Source organism: Alexandromys fortis, unplaced genomic scaffold (assembly GCF_014885135.2).
Source record: "Alexandromys fortis isolate MF-2015 unplaced genomic scaffold, M_Fortis_MF-2015_v1.1 scaffold_9, whole genome shotgun sequence".
In the NCBI taxonomy this organism is placed as follows: Eukaryota; Metazoa; Chordata; class Mammalia; order Rodentia; family Cricetidae; genus Alexandromys; species Alexandromys fortis.
Window position 1 is genome coordinate 5451033 of NW_026067892.1, and position 21221 is coordinate 5472253.

General features: G+C 51.4%; 1 protein-coding gene across 6 annotated transcripts in view; it reads left to right on the plus strand.

The window, feature by feature from the left end:
• Agpat3 (1-acylglycerol-3-phosphate O-acyltransferase 3) overlaps positions 1-21221 on the plus strand; it is a 75825-nt gene that overhangs the window by 28994 nt on the left and 25610 nt on the right. The window contains exon 1 of one of the 6 annotated variants that reach the window (XM_050140003.1): positions 4091-4112. The exons of 2 other annotated variants lie outside the window; for them this stretch is intronic. The gene's annotated coding sequence lies outside the window, so the exon portion shown is untranslated. Of the gene's footprint in view, positions 1-4090; positions 4113-4854; positions 4913-17087; positions 17198-17608; positions 17630-21221 lie in introns of those variants that run through there. 3 more of the 6 variants (XM_050139986.1, XM_050139996.1, XM_050140009.1) reach the window with 3 other exon arrangements.

A 21221-nucleotide genomic window follows, 5' to 3' on the forward strand; every position in this document is an offset into this window, starting at 1 on the left:
TACTGGGAATCCTGTTCTTGAGAGTGTTTCATGAGTGTGTGGCACACAGGTGCAGGACAGCCCCACCAGAGCAGGCATGGGAAGGGGAAAAGGTGCCAACCTGTGTGTTTATAAAGAGAAACTCTTTTCTGAGTGAGCAAGGGTAGCTGTTCCTTCGATGTCTGAGCTAATGCTGCTGCTGTCTCTGCTTCTGCCTTCACCCTGACTGTTTCTCTGCTGCTGATGTAAATAAATGAATGAGGAAAGTAGGGCCCACAGCTGTGGGCCTGAGATAGGCCTCTCAGCTCCGGGCAGGGGCGGGGCTGAACCTGTGGCACCGAGAATAGTGACAGGCTGCCATTCAGGTCCCGTGTCCCACTGGCCTCACTCTGTGGAGTGTCTTTTTCTGCTTCTAAGAAGTGGAGTTCAGATATACCAGCAGACTCAGGAAATCGCCTGTCTAAGAAGTGGCGTTCAGATATACCAGCGGACTCAGGAAATCGCCTGTCTCATGACATCTGCTATTGGGACCTCTTGCAGACATTTTTGTTCTAGTAAAAGAAGACTAGGGAACTGGAGAGATGGTTCAGTGGTTAGGAGCACTTGTTGCTCTTGCAGAGGACTTGGGTTTAGTTCCCAGCACCTACATGGTGGCTCACAACCACCAGTAACTCCAGTCCCAGAGGATATGACACCCTATTCTGGCTTCTGTGGGCATTGCATGTACATGGTATACATTTATAGATACAAAGAAACACACATAAAATAACAAATTAATAAATCCTTTAAAATTTTTATTTATTCTTCTCTCATACAATACATCCTAACTGCAGCTTTCTCTCCCTCCACTCCTCCTAGTCCCTCCCCACTATCCCTCTCTCTTAGTCCCCCTTGGGTCCCCCCAAGAAAAGAGAAGGCCTCCCAGATACATCAACCAAACGGGCATAACAAGATAAAATAAGATCAGGCACAAACCCTCACATCAAGGTTGGGTGAAGTAATCCAATAAGAAGAAAAGGATCCCAAGAATAGGCAAAAGAGTCAGTCACCCCCATTCCTACTGTCAGGAGTGCCCCCAAAACACCAAGCCCACAACCATAACATATATGCAGAGAACATAGCGTAGATCCATGTAGGCTCCATGACTGCTGTTTCAGTCTCTGTGAGTTCCCATGAGGCCTGCTTAGTTGATTCCACGGACCATGCTCTCCCAGTGGGCTCCACCTGGGCTCTCTCCCCACCTGATGTTCCCTGAATCTGTTCCATCAGCTGCCAGAGGCAACCTCTCTGATGATGACTGCTCTATGATTACAGCAGAACATCATTAGCAATCATTTCATTGATTTATTATTATTATTATTTTCATAATTGTGTTTGGTTCTACCATAAGTCTCTAGGCTATCCAGCCTCCGATTCCTGGTCATCCAGGCAGTGTTGGGTATGGGCTCCCTCTTGTGGCGTGGGCCTCACATCAGATCCGTCATTGGTTGGCCACTCCCACAGCTTCTGTGCCATCATTGCCTCAGCACGTCTTGCAGGCAGGACGGAATATAGGTAGAAGCTTTCTTGACTGGGTTGATGTCCCAGCCCCACCACTGGAAGCCTTGCCTGTTTACAGAAGGTGGATGGTTCAGGCTCTGTATCCCCCATCACTAGGAGTCCTCTCTAGGGTCACCCTCATATATTCCAGGGAGTTTCCACTGCACTAGGTCTCCACATCACAGCCAATGCCCTCCAGTTCCAGTCATCTTCTCCGCCCTCCAGTCCCCTCCTCACCGCCACCAGTCCACTCACAAAATCTACTCTCTGTCCCCCTCCCCGGGAGAGCTGTGCATCACTCCCAGAGCCTGTCTTGTTGCTTGGCCTCTCTGGGTCTTACTGAGCTGCTAATATCAATATCCACTTCTAAGTGAGTAGATAACCATGTTTGTCTTTGTCTTTCGGGTCTGAGTTACTTCACTTGGGATGATTTTTTTCTAGTTCCTTCCGTTTGCCTGCGAATTTCATGATGTCGTTTTTTTAACAGCTGAGTAGTACTCCATTGTGTAAATGTACCACATTTTCTTTATCCATTTTTTTTGGTGTGTTTTTTTGAGACAGAGTTTCTTTGTAGCTTTGGAGCCTGTCCTGGAACTATCTCTTGTAGCCCAGGCTGGCCTTGAACTCATAGAGATCCGCCTGCCTCTGCCTCCCGAGTGCTGAGATTAAAGGTGTGCGCCGCCACTGCCCAGCTTCTTCATCCATTCTTTAGTTGAGGAACATCTAGGTTGTTTCCAGTTCTTGACTAAAGGAATAAAGCCACTGTGAACATAGTTGAACAAGTGTCCTTGTGGTAGGATGGGTAATATGCCCAAGAGTGGTACAGCTAAATCTTGAGGTAGATCGATTCCCAATTTTCTGAGAAATCATTGTATTAATTTCCTCAATTGTAGCTGTATAAGTTTTTATTCCCACCAGCCATGGAGGAATGTTCCCTTTCTCCAAAGCCTCACCAACATAAGCTGTCTGTCACTTGTGTTATTGGCCTTAGCTGTTCTGACAAATGTAAGATAGAATCTTGAAGTAGTTTTGATTTATAGTTCCCTATTAGCTAAGGATGTTAAACATTTAGTGTTTCTCAGCCATTCGAGATTCCTCTATTGAAAATTCTCTAATTAGATCTGTACCTCATTTTTAAAATTGGATTATTTGGTTTGTAGATGTCTAGTTCCTTAAGTTCTTTATATATTTTGGATAATAACCCTTTATCAGATGTGGAGCTGGTGAAGATCCTTTCTCATTCTGTAGGCTGCGTGTTGTTGCCACGATGGTGGTGTTTTTCTTTCAGAAGCTTTCCAGTTTCATGAGGTCCTATCTAGTAGTTGTTGATGCCAGTGCCTGTGCTATCGGTGTTGTGTTCAGGAAGCTGTCTCCTGTGCCAGTGTGTTCACGGATGTTCCCCACTTTCTCTCCTCTCAGGCTCAGCGTGTTATGTCAGTCCTCTTATCATGGTCTCCCTGGCCGGCAGCCCCAGCCCAAGGCTGTAGTGGCTCGCCTAAGCCCTCATTACCATGTCGTGGCGTGACGGAAAGAGCTGGTTAGGAGCGTCTAAACCACGAGTCCATGTTGTAAGGAGCCCGACTGTCAATGCCAGGCTGGGGACCAAGACCAAGAAGCACAGCCCAGTCTGTGCCTTGAGGATCAGGACTCTCTTCCGAGAGTGCTCCCTGTGTCAGGAGTGAGGCTGTGCTGCAGGGACTCGGGTCCTAGCACTGCTTGCTTCCATTTCTGTCTTCACTTGTGATCCAGGGGCACTTGACACTGGCCTTGGCTTTGTTCACTGTAAAACCCTTTTAGTGGCTATCCTGCCTGAAACAGCCAGGCTGTTCTGTGCTGTGGAGCCACGGCTTTCCTAGACATGGCTCCCAGACTATGGTCAGGAAGCAAGGAAGAAGGGAGGAACGGGTTTGGGGAGAGGGAGGCTTGAGGAGCCTCTGTCCTTCACTGGGCTGTGGAGAAAGAGACATTTTCTTCTCCCACTACTTCTCTGCCCTCCATCTGGAGCCCCTTCCTCTCTAGCTGTTACTATGCTTTTGATTGAGTGGAATGCGTTGTGTTGTCAAACCAGGTTTCATTATGGGCAGTTAGATAAGGACCTTTTCTGGGGGGCCAATTTTGGGCACTGGTACAGGGGCACATGTGCGTAATTGGTGGGTGTGGACAGAAGGCTGGCTGGGCCACACCCCTACTCTGCCTCTGGTCCAAAGACTGGTCTGGTGTGATCAGGTACAGGACCTGGGTCCTGCTCCTCCCAGTGTGGGAGGGCTGAATGGGGATAAAAGCCGGTCCTGTCTGCCTCCTGACACCTCTGGAGCCACCTGCAGCTCTGCTGGTGATCTGCCTGCCTGTACAAGTAAGGGTGACTGTGCTCCAACCCCACCTTGTTGAGGTTAGTGTACCCACATGGTACTGAAGGGGGGTCATGGGGGCGTCTCTTAGACCCTGCTGGTCTTAGGTCTGCCCCTTGATGGGTGGCCCTCTCCAAATCTCCTACCTCCATCCTGGCTGCTAGATGAGGGTCTTCCTCCACTCTGTTTTTCAGACTTGTGGTTCCTCCTGGCCCAAGTTCCAAAGCAGGCCCCTTGAAAACTTGGGTGAGTGACACTTTCTGTGACTAGCCTCTTCAGGTGCATTCTTTGGGATGTCTGCCGCCGCTGCTGCTGCCGCTGCCGCTGCTGTGCTGCTGCCATGGCAGCAGGACTTCCCTGAGTACCTCATCTCCTCTGTGCAGACAGATGTCACTGAGTAAAGAAGATAACAGAGCCAGCTGCCAGCATGGTGGCCTCCAGCCTTACATAGTTGCTGCGCTCTTGAAAGGCAGTAAGGATAAACTGAGGCTTTGAGTTTGACTGTTCCTGGACTGCACAGGGTGGGTGGGAGCAGCATGGCAGCTCCCAGTGTCTTTCTGATACTCACATAGCTGACCTGGCGTTCTGAGTGTATAGGGTGGATGAAACACGCCTTTGGGTTAGTGTCCTCCTCCTGGGTTTTTGCGCTGCTTATGGAGAATGTTGTTTCAGCTTCATGTCGCTGCTGTGGTTTGAACTGGTGCTGTGTGCTGCTGATATCGCTCATCCTGAGGAGCTAATGCCTGCTTGCACCACTCTCTCAGCTCTGTTCCCATGATTGTGAAATGAACTCTTGGGTAACCGGTCTTTGGGCAACTGGTCTCATGCTTGCAGAAGCACACTGATAGGGGTGTCACTTGCTGTCTTGGCGAGCCAGTGTTTCTCTTGGACCACCGTCATCTGGAATGGGCATGAGGGAAGGGGTGTCCATTCAGTGTGGCTAAGATGAGGGCTATGATCTTAGGCCTTGCACTCACTTTCTCCACAGGTGCCTGCATAGGACCCAAAAATTGGAATAAACTCAGACCAGCAGGTCCTTTAGTAAGGTATGTTTTATACAGCAGAATTACTGAGATCTTTAGGAGACAAGGAACTCTGAGCTGTACTAGGGGCTGAGAGTGGGGTAGTCTTAAGGAGACAAGCTCCTACTGCACAGAATGGAGAAGCCCTTGGATTCTGTCTGTCCTTGCATGACCAGGTAGGGAGTTGGGAGAGGACCGCGGGTACTAAGGGGAGTCAGAACTGCAGGTGAATCATTTTCCACCCGACCGTGGCTCTCTCAGGCACAGACTTGTCCTGAGAGTGGTGTGTGTGTACAGGTCCTCTGACTGGTCAGGTGCTCACTCTACCCACAGGGCCACCCACAGCCAGCCAGCCAGCCAGCCAGCCAGCCAGCCAGCCAGCCAGCCAGCCAGAGGACTGCAGGTTGGTGTGAGGGGAAAATTAAAAAGATTCTCCTCTGCAAAGACTCAGCCCCTTTATTGTCATCGGGATGGATCCCTGAGCGCAGCTGCTGCCAAGCCCTATGGACATTTATTAGCATGCCCACGGTGCACTTGAATTCAAAGGTTATGTGCACATAGAGACAGATGAGCAGTAGCTAACGCTCACTATGAAACTAGGACAATGACAACAGCACACTATAATAAAAATAATTTAGAACATACTTTGTTTACTCCTGGGGTTTTGCATTGCTCTTTTGAATAGTGGAAGCCAAATCATGGTAATGGAATGCTCGTGTGTGTGTGTGTGTGTGTGTGTGTGTGTGTGTGTGTGTGTGTTAGAAATTCCACTGGACAGTCTTTCCCAGAATTATCCATAACATGACCATTTCATAATCAGGTACCAGGTGGTGATGATTGTCACGCCTCAAGTAATGGTGGGAATGGGTGTGCACAAACATGTCCTGGCCCCCATGGAGCAGGAGTGGCTTGGGTTGGCTTGGGTTCAGAAGGCAGAGATGATTCCCAGCCCCTGCGAGCACAGGGTGCTGGGAGGGGTTGGTGAAGCCATGGCAGAAGGGAACAAGAACAGAGTGTTTCTGGGTTCTTAAAGCTCCACAGCCGTCTCAGCAGGCTAGAGTGGACATCCAGTGGCCAGCATGCAAGGTGGTTGGGGCAGCCTCACTGCCATCTCCATTAACCGCGGTAGAGTAGGCAGTCGCCATCTGTCGTGCTGGGGTGGGCCCTGGGCTTCTCTGCAGCTCTGAGCTGCCCTTCAGCACTATGATTTTGGTTCTTGTGTGTGTGTGTGTGTGTGTGTGTGTGTGTGTGTGTGTGTGTTTGGACAGAGTTTTTCTACATATCTCTGGCTGACCTGGAACACTATGTAGGCCAAGTTGCCCGCAAACTCACAAAAATCTGTGCGCTCTCGGCCACCTCTGTTCTGGTGCTGATAGAGGACCTCCGATGCTGAGGGAGGCAGAGGAAGCAGCTGTGGACTTTCACAGGGGCTACACCAAGCTAGGCATGTAGGGTCACTGTTAGGATTCAGACTGGATAAGGTGACTAGAACCCATGACTAGGGTCAAGCTCTGTTCCGTGAGAGTTCTTATGCAGTTCACAGAGCCCTTAGGTATGTGGGTTCAGGTGCTAGAGAGCAAGGAAAAGCAGGAGCCTGTGAGGCAGACGCCTGCTTTCCCTCCTGGTTTTGAGTGAGGAGGGGGTAAACACAGTGCCAGGCTGGCGGGGCTTAAGAACATCAGTGTTTGCTCCTGACTTGGGAAGAATACGGCTCATGTGTCCAGCAAGATGGTTTCCTGGCCCAAACCCATACCGGGAAAATGCCGCCGTACAGGGTGGGCTGACCCATGGAGTGCTGAGGCAGGGGGATCAGAGGCTGTGCTCTTTAGTCCAGCCCCTCCCCTGTGTCCCTGGTCTGCCTGCTTGCTGTGTGCTGAGGGGACAGGGAGGGTGGGCAGGAGCCCACAGGGACTGATGAAGGACCAGTGTATACCCTGAAATGTGATCTCTTTCCCAGCATTAGAAAATCAGTGTATTGGGGGGGGGGGATGTTGCAGCCCTGCTCTAGATTAGCAAGTGGGGGTGTCTTGAGGGTGCATCCACATGGGTACTGGGAGGGGGTGGGGATGCTGGAGCCTGTGACAACAGCCTGCATGGAGCGCTACAGACTTGATTTTAAGTAGATGGGTCAGGGGTCCCAACAGGGGTTCCTGCTGTCTTCTGTCCTGGGAAAGTAGAAGAGCCGCCAGAGCCCATGGGTCCACAGACAGAGCTTGATACTGACTGCTGAAGCATGCTACGTCTGGGATTGGGGACAGGCCTGTGATTGCTCTGAGTGACATGTGATTCCTACCTGTATTGTACTCAGGATGTAGTTCATCTTGGGGGACTTGTGGCGAATGGATAGTTTGTGTCCTTCCAAGCATGGCATGAACAGGGACAGAGCTGTGGGGCTGTTTGGAGGCCAGGGCTGGAGCAGGTCAGTTGTGGACAGAGCAGACGCACAGGCAAATGGCTCTTCTAGATGCCCAGCAGGGGTCATCAGAACCCCTGTCGCTAGGAACTTGGTGCTGTGCCCAGCTGTACCCAGGCAGTGGCTGACTCTCCTAAGAGAGCTGTGCTGTGCCTCTTTTCCTATGCCTCTCTCTGCTGAGTGGGAACAGCAGTGCCAGCAGCCAACAGCCAGGCTGTGGAACTCCCTTTCCCTGAACGTGGTTTGGGAAGTATATGCAGGAGAGTAGATGCGAGGGCTTTGCAAGGGGCAGAAGGCCCAGGCTCTAGCCCTGGTTCCACAGTCTACCCAGAAAAATGAGGGCTGCCAGTGGTCTTAGAGTTGGGGGCCGGTGACTGTTGCATGCTCTGTAAGTGAATGTGACCAACCTCAAGGGCCCACAGCCAGGAACCAGTCTGTTTTGCAGCTTATTTGAGACCAGACTGACTTGGGGACACAGAGAGCTAGTGTCCTCATCTCTGGGTATCTCTTCGTCAGAACATAGCAGCCTCAAGCTTTTCCTTCACAGAGCAACTGGCCCTGAATTTGAAGAACGCAAGCCATCTGTTCACCCTTTCACCCCACCCCCTGGGTGAACAGTGGCCTCTGGCCAGTAGCTGTGCTGGGACAGTGCCACCTTGCTAGCCCTCCCCTCCCCTTAAGCCCTGTATTTTTAGTAGGTGACTTTGTGGAAGTAGGTGACCCGGCACCTTCAGGGAGGCACCAAGCATATTAAGACTGTTGGTCTAACTGGACAGGAGGGGGTGGTGACAGAAGGGATGACCTCTGCCAAGGTCGCTCTTCCGGTCCAATCTGCCCCCTTCTGTGGGGTGCTGTCTGTCTGTCCTCAGTCACTGTTGTCCAGAGGGCTGCATGTTTCTTTCAGGATCACGCTGTTTCTCCTTTACCCAGAGTCTTCCCCTCGTGGACTACAAGCTCTATGTTGAAGTCCCATCCCTCCACAGCAGAGCCCCACAGAGCAGGCCCTGTGACTGAAGGTCCCCTGGCCTTCCTATCTCCTCTGATTTGAAGATTATATCCACAATCTTACTTTAATAGCATACAGTAGCCTTTCTCTGCATTGCCTCCTGAGCACAGAATGTCACTGCTCTGAGCTTCAAACTTGCTTGCTCATCATCTTTGTGTCTGAATTCTCAGTGTCCTTTTCTGTCCCGAGTACTTGTGGGAGGCTCCTCTGCTTCCCTGCTGTGTTACAGGTGCCCAGGTACCCCAGGCAGTGCCCTTTCGGCCCTGTTGGCTGGTCCCATGTAAACTTGGTCTGTTCAGGGTGGAGTGATACTGCATAGGCCTAGGTTTGCCCTGAGGCTCTGTGCCATGCTGAGACATGGGGCCCCATCTTCTTGCTAGTTGACTCATAGCTTAGGAGGAAATGGGCCTATGTAAAAGTGTCTCCCTCACTGGATGGTGGTGGCACATGCTGTTAATCCCAGCACTTGGGAGGCAGGTGAATCTCTGTGAGTTTGAGGCCAGCCTGGTCCACAAAGCTAGTTCCAGGACAGCTAGGGCTGTTACAGAGAAACCCTGTCTCAAAAAACAAAACAAAACAAAACAAAAGTCTCCCTCATCTTGCCTTTGGAACGTTTTATTTTGGAACCTAAGAAATTTCTCCAGGAGCACCAGTTACCACCTGGCTTCCAAAGGCGAAAGCCAGCAGTCTGACAGGCCCAGCCTGGACCCTGTTGGATCTGCTCATGTAAGGAGGTGGGCCCTTTAGAAATTACACTTTTGTAAATATATTTAAAAAATAGTCCCTCCTTGGCCAAGGTGGGCCATCCTGCTCTGAAAAGCCAGAAGCAGCAGGTGAATGCAGGTGGAGCTCTGGGTGCTGGCTGGCTGGGGACTGTCTTCTGTCAGCTCTCTTGTCCTGCTGGTGAGAAGGTGGGGGTGGCGTGGGGACTGTGATGTTTTTGAAGGTGAGCACAGGTGGGTGGGGAGGCAGACAGGGACGGTTCTGGCTTTGGTACAGCTTTCCCTGGCTTGTCCCTGTGTGACTCTGCCAAGGTGACGCAATGAAGCTTTGATTTTCCAGCCAGGTAATGTGGTCCTTAGGTATTGTAGTAATCCCAGCATGTAGGAATCTAGGCAAAAGAGTCCAGAGTATGCTGATTAGATAGACTCAAAAAAAGGAAAGATGGGAAAGGTTTCCTATGTGTTGAGCAAGGCGGTGACCTTCGAGAGCTAAATGCTCCTTCCTTTATGCTCCATGCTGCCCTGTGGTGTCGTGCTCCTGCCTTGGCCAGCAGCTCTGTCATGATATGTCTCCTTGTGCCATCAGGAGGAGCAGTACCCACTCTGCCAGGGCATGTGAACAGTGCAGGAAGTGACTCTCAGGGGTGCGATGAACCTGTCTCCAGGGACAAGCTGGTGACAGGTAGTGCCATTTGAGTACTTAGCACAGGAACCTTGATGTGCAGAGGTGGCCCTATGTGGGGGTGGGGCGGTAGTTGGTGCCTGTATGGGCATCACTCCTCCCCCAGAGCCACCAGCAGAGCTTAGAGCTGAGATGTACATGGTGCTTGTGTCCAGAAGCCATGTCACATAGCTCTAACCTTGTTTTTAGTTAGGGAGATGCCCTTTGAGATACTCCAGAAGCAGGGTGGGCAGTCCCCTGGTGACTGAGGGGGGCGCTTCCTGGCATAGAAGCCTCTTTCCTTTTCCAGAGATTATGATGCTCCCGCAGCAAGATACACAACTTAGAGGTGACAGAAATTCAGTGGTAATGTAGGCTTGGGTGCATGGAATAAAGCAGGCCACTTCCTATGGGTTGTTGCAAGGTCAGAACCCTTTTGTCTGAAAGAATCACTTATTTTTGAGTTCCCCTCTAGGGCCAGTTTGGTATCAGATGTCCCAGGAGAGTCAGCCACACATAGCGTGAAGTCCCCATGCTACAGCCAACACATTACAGGGGAGGGAAGCTGGACTGGGACCAGGCAGGCTGGTCCACCCACCCTTCACAGATACAGTCCAGGGTGTCTCTCATCTTCTTTTGCCTACCTTTAAGAATGCCTTGGGGTGATTACCAACTGCCCAGACGGCACCTGGAGAGAATGTTTCCAAATACGTCCAGCACCCTGGAGACAGGGCCCCAGACTCCTGGGCTCATACCATGGCCTGTTTACTCTTTGTTTGGTCTACATAGTAACTCCATTCCCCACGTGTCCCCATGTTGTTAGAAGGGCGTTTTACCAGCTGCGTCCCTGAGATCCCCAGCTGCTTTGCTCCTAGATTCTCTGCCGTCACTGCAGCACGGAGCCTCGCCACGGGTGGGATTCTGTCTTTATTCTGCATGCGCTTGCTCATGTAAAGACGGGGAGGGCAGATTGGGCTGAGAAGCTGGACAGCAGTCACTTTCTACAGGCGTCTGTCCAGTGAATGGGTCCCTACAGAGCCTGGCTGAGGGTGGGACACAAGCCCTCCACCCTGTGGGCAGATGAGGCCCAGGAGGGAGCCCCACCCAGCACCAGCAGCAACTCTGGCTCCTTCCTGGAACTGCTAGAAACAGCTGTTGGTCCAGAGGCAGAGCTGGAGGGATGGGCGTGGTGAGAACCAGGGAAATGTGGGCGGGGCAGGTGAGCACTGTGGTCCTGATGCCTCCCTGGCCTCCTGACTTGCAGCAAACTTGGTAAGCTGGTGAAAGGGTGACCTGGGCCCATTAACTGAGTAAGCAGAGCAAGGTGGTGGGCAGAGGTGCCGGGCTGCCTGGACATGGTGTTTCCCCAGCTCTCAGAGCCTAGCATGGAGAGGGGGAACCTGGCATCGTGCTGTAGTTAAGCTGGGGTGCTTTCTTCAGACTTAGAGCATCAAGAGGGCAGGATGTCTGAGGAAGCCAAAGCATGTCATCTCTTTACAAGTGTCTGGACAGTGCTGTTAGTCACTGTGATTGTTACAGTGCCACACAGCTCCACCACGTCTCCAGTCTGCCTGAAGCTTAGAACCACGGTCCTCAGCAGCTCTACCCTGTGCCTATGGGTAAGAGTGTGCAGAATGTCTTTTCTGCCTGACTTTTCTTGACATAATGCTCTTTATTTCATCCACACTGATGCAGATATTAAGACTTGTTTTATGTGTTTTATGACTGGATAATATTACATTGTGTGCTGCACTAATTCTACTGCCCATTCATTCACTGATGGATAAGATAACTCTGGTTTCTTAACTTCCATAGTGTTGTACTATAACGGCTATACTGATATGCAATGGCCCCTCCTCACCACGCCCTTGCCAACACTGGTCCTGATGACGGCTACTTTAGGTTTTGATTGGCACCATACCACTGAATACTGCTCACAGCGTCTCTTGACCATCAGCATGTTGTCTATAGAAAAAAACCTGTTCCCTGTGGCTTGTTCGTGAACTGAGTCCCTTGTTGGACACTTGTCCTGTTGCTGAGACGAAAGCCATGTAAGGACTGAAGCATTTGCTTGGGTTCACAGTCGGGAGGCACAGCCCATCTTGGCAGGGGAGACATGGTGCTGGAGTGTGAGGAGGCAGCTGGCCACAGTGCTCCCAGGTCAGGAGCAGAGGGAGCAGTGCTGGTGCTCAGCTCCCTGTTTCCCGCTTACTTCGTCTGGGGTCCTAGCCCACATTAGGGTCAGTCTTTCTGCCTTGATTACCCTAATTTATATAATCCCTAAGGGGCACGTCCAGAGGCTAACCTAGTTCCTCTTAATCCTCCTCCTCCTCCTTACCCCTATGTCTCTATTCTACCCCATTGTGTGTGTGTGTGTGTGTGTGTGTGTGTGTAAGAAGAAGCAGGTGCTTTTGCGTCCGAGGTTTTCACCCTCCACCTTGTCTGAGGCCGAGTTTCTGTTGTTCATTGCTGTATACGCCAGGCTAACTGACACACTTCTGGGAGACTCCTGTCTTCACCCCCCTCTCCCTGAAGAAACACTGGGGTTACAGCCTCCAGCCACCACGTCTAGCCTTATGTGGGTTCTTGGAATTTAAACTCAGGTCCCCATAAAGCAAGTGTTTTACACACTGTGCCACCTCCTAGCCCTACTCTCCCAGGCAGCCTAGAGGCTTGTCTTTTTGGTGACTGCGGATCCTGTCAAACTGACAGTCAGTATGAAGCATCACAGGACTGTACAGCTGTTTGACTGGCAGGCGTCCCAAGTCTGTGGCCACCTCCTCACACTGTTTCTGTGTTCTTTGCTCTGCAGAAACCTTAGTTTGATGTAGTCCTTTCTGTCTGCTTTTGCTTTTACCATGTGTTCTTTTGAGTCTTGGCCTAGTCCTACAGAGAGAAAGGTTTAGCCACAATGTTGGTGTCCCCCTAACAGCTAGCCACTTTGGCCTTTGTTATGTCCAGCAAATGCTAGGTGCTATTTTTTTAACCATGCCTTCCAGTGTCTTTACAGCCTAGCCCTGAGTAGAGAGGAGGCCAAGGCCAGGTCCCCAGAGCCCCAGGGTAATAGATAAGCACAGCACCAAGAGTTAAGCTGGAAAGCCCACAGACTGAGCATTTCTCACGGCTGAGGGGAGGGGCTGGGGAGCATCATAGGCTGCAGTGGCAAGGGCGCCTGAACCTGCTGGGAGGAGCTGGCACTGACTGTGGGAAGGGCCGTTACCCTTGGGTGTTTACACTTATCATTTGGTCTGTGCCATGGGGCACAGGTGAGCCAGCCTAGAGTAGACCCAAAGCCTGATAGGAGGCTGATGCTTACACTCCACCAGAAGAAATGAACGTGCAGGAATACTTTGGCCAAGCTTTGGCCGCACACAGGAGGTCTCCATCCCGAGGGCATCCCAAGGACAGGTCTGATGCACTGGAAAGGGATTGAGACAGAGGACTAGGAGGTGAGGTGACGGAGTCATGGAATCTCTGCAGGTTCCCTGAGTGGTATGTATTACCAAGACCAGTTTAGCAAGTCACGTCTGTGCGGGCAGCAAAGAGGACCCTGTGGACAGGAGACTGGCTCACTTCCTCTATCTATTTCTTTATTTATAACAGGTGTTTATTTACTGTGGCCATGGTACAAATGTGGAAGTCAGAGGGTAACCTTCAGGAGTTGCTTCTCTCCATTGTGTAGGTTCTGGGAATTGAACTCAGGTTGTCAGGCTTGGTGCCTTAACCTGATGAACCATCTTCCTGGTCCTGGTCCAATTTAAAAAGTTCTAGTCTTGCCGGGCATGGTTGTGTGCACATTTTAATTCCAGCAATGAGGAAGGCAGATCTCTGAGTAGTTTGAGGCCAGCATGGTCTACATAGTGAGTTGTTTCAGAACATCCTTTTCTTCAGGTTCTGGGGATGTGAGGCAGAAACACCACTGTGAGGAAGCACCTCCAGGAATCAGGGGCTTCATCAAAACCTTGTCAGTCCTGATGTGAGCCGTATCTTCCTTAAGGAAAACGGGCAGGCAAATCACAGCAGGCCATGGGTTGCCTGGTACCTGTCCCCAAGTGCCTCCTCCAAGGCATGTTTAGGAGTAAATGCTCTGTTTACATGCTGTGTTTGCTTTAAGAGAAGGGGGATCATCTCCCAAATCTGAGGACAGTGAGTGCTCAGGTGTGGACCCTGTTGACTTGTGCTTCTCCCAGTGGTGTCTGTAGGCGACCCCCATCCTTTGAGCCAAGAGGCCCATTGGACAGGATGGTGGCGCTTCAGCTGGAAAAGCAGCTTCTGCTGTAAGATGGATGTTGAGGGTACGTCTGAGCTCGGGCATGTTTCTCACCGCAGGCTGGCCCCTTGTTGCTGACATGTCCCCTGCTTTGGCAATCCCACCATGATACAGACATGGGAGTATCTTTCTGTACCCTGGCACTGGAGCAGATGCCCTGTTAGATTCTGGGCATCTATGAGCTATCTTGAAGGCCACCCCTAGTCGCTAGCTTAGAGCAGTCCTGGTTCCCCCAGAGCTGGACCTCCCGGCCTCGCGGGTGATAGGATGCTCAGCCGGGTCTTGTTGAAAGCAAGTGTGAGGTCAGTGTTGCACAATCAGCTGTCACTTCTGCCTTGAATTCGTGCAAAAGTGACCCCCTGAGGCTGTGTAAACATGTCAGTATGCAGAAGGTATGAGGTCCTCCCAGTGGAAGCTACACAGGTGGTACTCTTGATACTGCCCGGTGGAAAAGCCTGGCTCCACCTGCCCTGCCCCTGCTAACAGGATTGAGTGAACCCTTCCTTCATTACACAGTGTCCTTGTCTCACCAGAGAAGGGTTCTGTACCACTGCTCTTGGGAAGGAAGTTCCTGAGCTAAGGAGAAGGGATCCCTGAATTTTCTAATGTTCTGTTTTCTCCAGATGTCAACCCCAGTTCTATAAATAGACACAAGGGACTCGGTTAAGGAGGGCACCAGATATCCATCTTCCAGGTGGCTGATTGTGCTTGTCATTGTAGATCACTCTGCGGCCAAGGTGACAAATGTCTGTTACCTAGCATCTGCTAAGGGCCAGTGAGAGACACAGGGACTTTTAGTGGGGTGGTGCTGGTCTCTGCAGTTGTCAGCCACCTGAGGACTTGTGTTGGGGAAGAATGCCACCAGACTCCAGGACAACACATCACTACAGCTCTTTCACCAGGGTGGCCCTGAGAAAGCTGAATGTGATACCCCAGCCTGTGCTGGGGGCTCTGACCACAGCCTCTCGGGGCTCAGTGCTCAGAATGGGTGCCGATGTCTTAGCAGCAGCTGACTTATGCACAAGGCCAAGACAAGCCAGGGCCTGCAGCCAGGCAGTGAGCACCTGAGAGGGGATTGTGGGAGACCTATGGTGTGCAGTGCCTCTGGGACCCTAAAATGATAAAACACTAATGGGAGCCCTGACCAAGCACTGCCCTAAGGAGCTGAGCCCGCTATCCTCATAAGGGTGAGCTACTGAGCCATCTGTGAGGGATGGGCCCCAGAGTGATTCTCTGGCCCCCTGGGTCATTTTTTTCTTACTAGTTCAGCATCTTTTGGTTCAGCTTTTACACTCTTTTCTTAGATCCAGAAATCTTGGTCTGGAAGCCACAGAGCACAGGACACTGAGTATTGCAGTGTCCATACAGTGTGCCCAGGCTGTGGGCACAGGGCACTAAGATCGTAGCTCCATACAGTGTGCCCAGGCTGTGGGCACAGGGCACTAAGATCGTAGCTCCATACAGTGTGCCCAGGCTATGGGCTGATTTATTTTACAGTGCATCAGACACAGGAAGCCAAAGGACTATGTCTGGGGCACAGAACTGAGGATTCTGACACTTGACCAGCCTCCTGTTTGGACCTGGAACCTTTGGCCGCTGGGAAAGGAACCTATAGTGTTCTTTGAGTCCAGCCCTGGGGCCAGTGCTGGTCAGGGCCCAGTGACCTACGCCATTCTTACTTGGCTCCTGGTAAAAGCCGCTTATTGGATTAGTGTGTGCCCAACAGTAGAGCCTGCAGCAGTAGCCCAGAAAAGAGGCTGCCCTGTCTCTGGCTGTGAGAGTGTGTCCCCTTGGGACAGTCTGCCTCCCTCTCTCTAGTTGTCACTGTGCCTTCCTGATGTGAACAGTATAGGCGCAGTCACCAGCTCTTTCCTTGGCCTGCGCCCCAATCTGCCAGAGACCTGTGCTCACAGCCAGGCTTCTCCTCACCACCTCTGCGAAGTTCACGAGAAAGAGGGTAGCGATGTTGACCAGCTCCTCAACCTGCCTCTTCTCTGGGGTCTGCGTTGCCCTGCTGGCTGTGGCCCTGGCCTATTACTTCTACTGGTGAGGGAGGTCTGGAGTAGGCCGTCTGAGTGTGGGCATTGTGGTCTGAGTGATGCGGGTATGTGATGGGCTGTAGACTGGGAGGGTACAGGTATGGGTTATGTGGGTGTGGGCAATGTCGGGCAGTAGGAGTGTTGACACTGTGGGTACGGATGGTACAGAGTGCACAACGCAGGTTTGAGCATTGTGTGCAGGGGGTGCAGGTGTCAGTGCCACAGTGGGACTCTGGGTGGCTGCTTTTGTCTCTGCTCTCCTAACTCAGGATCTGCTCCACCCCTTGGCTTCCACCCTGGGGCTCAAAGAGCTGGGATGGGGCCTTGTCGGTGGCAGGCCAGCATGGCGGTCCATTTCATCTTCTGGATTGTAGTCTTGCTCAGCTTTCGTCTCTCTCCCCCTCATCAGACAGCCCCGGGCCATCCTCTCTTTCTGCCTGTTGCTTTGCCTTGCTGTACTCGGTGGTCCCCCACTTTCCTCTGCTCTCCATCAGCCGACACTGGGTCGTTCAATTATTGCTCAGCAACTCTAGACTGAGCCTCTCAGCCTGTGGCTCTTACTCCAAGGGAAGGACTGTTGTCCCTACCCAGCATAGAGAGGCAGATGAGGCTATTAAGGGCTCAAGGGAAGAACCTATGGGAAAAACCCTACATTGCCGGCCTGGCATGAGGTGGTACGGCCCAGTTGTAGTTGGTGACGTCAGGCAGAAAGCTCACAGGTCGGAACACTGAGTTGTACTTAGAGTAAGGAGGCCACAAGAGCAGAGCCTTCCTGTGTGAGCCCGTGTGTGGCACTGTCCCACCCACCAGCTTCCTGTGGTTGGGGAGTACAGCCCTGCACGAGGCTGGGCTCTGTGGAGCAATGAGGCGGTAAGGCTGCTGAGAGTGTGGACAGTCTGGGCTGGGCATCTCTGCTGTTGTGGACTTGCTTTCCTGCACGCTACTCTCCTGCCCCGCTCCACAAGCCCTGCCTCTCATGTGCCAAGTGTGAACATGAGCTGGCCACACAGCTGGCCCTGACGTTTCACCCACTTGGCAGGATGGCTATTTTTGTACTCTGGGACATAGCTGAGTGGTCACTGTGCTATCCCAAACTCGTGCCAGCTGAGTCCTGTTGCCCTGCTGTGGGAAGAGGCTGCAGACTCCCCCAGCCACCCGAGATCCAGAGCCCAGGGAGAGAAGGAGAGGGGAAGTGCCGGTAAGGAGCCAGGGAGGCCAAGTCCCTGCCTGGGCTGAGAGGGCTGAGGTTCCCCTGCTGGAGGTCCTGCTTCTTGCTGGGAAGGGATGGGCAGGACAGACAGGCTCAGAGTGACTGTGAGGGCACCGACCCTGCTGACCTAGATTTCCTGGTCACTCTCTGAGCAGAAAGAGCCTTGTTGCCCCAAATATAGAAAGCCAGGTTCATCTCTCAACTACAAGAAAGTTGTACCAGTTCCCAGGCAGCCAACCAAGCTGGGTGGCCTGATAGGACACCTCGACCTTGGGGACCTTGGCCTTGGCCACTGTAGGGTGGAGTTCCGAGAATAAGTTTTAGAACAAAACTTGGATTTGGTGCAAAGTTTGGAGGCAGGAGAGAGAAGAGACACATAAGAAGATAAGTATTGGAGGACGTGGAGTTAGGGACATTTAGGTATGAATTTACATATTCTTCTCATTGATGAGTTCTTCAGATCAGGCCTTCCTCCTGACGGGTCCACCTGCTTCTCCTGACACCTGAGCCAGGCCTCTCCCAGGGTCAGAAGGCCCATTCCCTTCTACCAGTTAGCCCTTGTAGCCCACTCTTGTGGCAGTATTTGGTACTTTAAAGATAAATGAGGAGGGGGTGTTAAGGTGGCAGGTGCTGGGAGTGGCCACCGCTGCAGGACAGAGTGAAGGGGACAGCCTAGAGGTGGGAATGCAGTGCACAGTTGTGCTGGGGCTCTGTGACAGCCATAGGCTACTGCATGTGCTTATAGAAACTTCAGCCTCACCACAGAGAACTGTGTCCCTGCGTTGGTTAGGAATGGCCTTTGTTACTCTGCTTGAGTTACTCTTAGATACCACTGGCTGGATGAGCATTTTAGGAATGTTCTCACCTAAACACATCTACTGAGATTTTCTGAGTTTATATTCAGCAACGGAGCTGGACATTTGACTGATGAGTAGATGACCCCAGTGTGTGAAAGTGGGACTCTTTCCAGACTCCCGTGGTCACCGATGAGGCCAGACTTCTTGGTAGCTGCAGGTCCCGGGTGCTAAGACTCCAGTGCTGTGTGCTGTGTGGAGACCAAGGTGGTTGTTCTGAGACCAGCTTAGTTTGTTGCGTTTGAATCTCTACCTTCCTGAAAATCTAGTTTAAATGTGTGGAGTATGGTGCCAATTTATGCAGATGTGGCAATGCCCTTGTGCTTGACTAATGTATGTAGAAGGCCTTCAGAGAGCCCCGGAGAGCTGTGTGCAGGACAGTGTTCCTGTGGCATCTGGGAGTCTGGGGTGGGGCGGGGACATTGTGGGGAAAAGTAGTAGAGAAGGTGCCTGAAGGCGCGGGCACCGCCGGGTCACCCTCCACCCGGCTGGGCTTCTCCACCTCTCCCCTTGGCAGACATTACCTCTCATCTGATTCTTCTGGTTGGCAGTCCTGGGACCTCAGACTTCTGGCAGGCTGAGGAAAGGCTGCACATTTACAGGGACTGGGCTTGGCCGAGGTTAGGAAGAACAGCTCTCCCCATGCCCGGAAAAAACTAGAATTCAGCTCCACCAGTTTTTGCAGAGTGCAGTGTGTGTAGTAAAGTGTATGACTAAGAATGGTCACTGTGATGGTTATTACACAGGAAGTACCCACCCACTTCTCTAAGAGCAATCTGTCATTATCCCATGCAGTGTGTGTGAGATGACTGATATGTCGTGTGTGTGGAGTGTACTTGTGGCCATTGTGCATTGCATGGTTGTTCACGCATGTGCTATATGTGAGTGTACATAAGTGCATGTGTAGTGCACCTGTGTGTTGTATGCATGTATGATTACTGCTCAGTTGTATGCTATTCAGTTTGTGTGCTCGTGTGTGTAAGTGTCCTACATTATGTACATGCGTGTTTTGGAGCGTGGTGTTCTGCCCTGGCCTAGGGTGGTGTCCTGTCCTAGTGTAAGAAATACAGCCACGCCTGTGAGCCCAGAGGCCTGTCACAGGCCCATTGTGTAGTCATCAGACCTGGGAGCTTTGTGCCTCCCTCTGCTTCCCTTCCCACCATCGCCACTGCTCCGGCCATCCGAAACACCCTGGAGGCCGCAAAGATTCTGGAGCTGGGGACTTGGGGTAAGTGAGAGACCTAGGGCTCTTTACTTCCTTTTTTGCTTGGTGGCACTCTGTCATTAGAGTTGTGTCTACTGCCCCACTGTCCACTTCCCTCCCAAGTGCTCATTCACTGCCTTGTCTTCCTGTCTCATTCTATAGAAAACAGCTCAGGGGCCATTAGGACTCAGCCTTAATTACCCATCTCATACTAAAAGCATTCAAGGGGCATTTTCACTTGCTGCTTGCCCCCCGACTCCTTCAGGGTGTTCGTTCAGAGGGCCTCCAGACCATGCAGATTTCTTGTGAGTGGCTCCGTAGCCCCTGTGCCAAAGAGTCCACACATAGTCTGCCTGCCCTCTTCTTGCTGGGATGGCCTACCTGCAGCTCCAGGGGTGATGCTTTCTTTTTCTCTGGTCCAAAGTTATCCCACTTGGCTTCCCTGGCAAAGCCGTGGCTCAGTAGGCATGGAGCTGAGTGAATGTGGGATGGACTTTGATTTTCTGAGACTTCAGGCTTCTGCTCTGAGGAGTCCTCTGCAGAGTAATTCTTTCAGGAAACTGTAGTTGATTTTTTAAAAAACTCTTTTGGCTCTTTAAGGGGGGGGTCTGCCACCCAGCTCCCAAATAAAGACACACAGAGGCTTATTCTTTCTTATGATTTCCTGGCCTTCACTTGTCTTGTTTCTAACCAGCCTTTCTTTCTTTCTTTCTTTCTTTCTTTCTTTCTTTCTTTCTCTCTCTCTCTCTCTCTCTCTCTCTCTCTCTCTTTCTTTCTTTCGCTCTCTCTCTCTCTTTTAAAAATTTATTTTATTTAATGTATATGGTGCTCTATGCCAGAAGAGGGTATCAGATCTCATTATAGATGGCTGTGAGCCACCATGTGGTTGCTGGGAATTGAAGTCAGGACCTCTGGAAGAGCAGTCAGTGCTCATAACTTCTGAACCATCTCTCCAGCTACCTAGCCAGCTTTTCTTAAATTATCCGGTCTACCTCTTACCTCTGGGCTTTTACCTTTCTATATATCTTTCTTTACCTCATACTCCATGGCTTGTTGTGTAGCTGGGTGACTGATTCCTAGAGTCTTACTCTTCTCCTTTTCTTGTTCCTTGATATTCTCTTCCCAGATTTTGTTTTTGTTTTTGTTTTTCGAGACAGGGTTTCTCTGTAGCTTTGGTGTCCGTCCCGGAACTAGCTCTTGTAGACCAGACTTGCCTCGAACTCCCAGAGATCGGCCTGTCTCTGCCTCCCGAGTGCTGGGATTAAAGGCATGCGCCACCACGTCCAGCCTCTTCCCAGATTTTTTTCCCCTCCATCTGCCAGCCATGCCTATCCCTTCTCCTGCCTTGCTATTGGCAGCATTTATTAGACCAATCAGGTATTTTAGGCAGGCAAAACAACACAGCTTCACAGAGTTAAATGCAACATAAAAGAATGCAACACATCTTTGCATCATTAAACAAATGTTCCACAGCATAAACAAATGTAACACATCTTAAAATAATATTCCCCAACAGGAAACCTAATCAGCATGGCTTATAAGACACGGAAGTCTAACTGATGTTTGTCATTGTATGCTTATAGCAGACCGGAGTCACACATTTAGCTGCTATGGGACCATCGTCTGTATGCTGTACACTTCACTTGGGTGAATGGTAGATTCAGAGTTACGATGGTCCAGGGTGACAGCTAGAGACTCGTGTGTGTCCTTGCCTCCTGAGTGGGCAGCTGCTGGTGTGACCTCAGGGTGTGCAGCAGTGCTGGCAGATTTTGGCTTGTCGCCCTCAGAAACCTCATCATTGGCCATGTTTCTGCACACACATCATTTCACAACCCCAAACTGCTGCTATGCCTTGCATGTCCCTTCCTAACTCAGAGGAGAAGAGAAGCTAAGAGTGGTGTCTACCATCTTTCCTGGGACAGCAAAAAACTCACCTGGAGACTCCCTCCCTCCC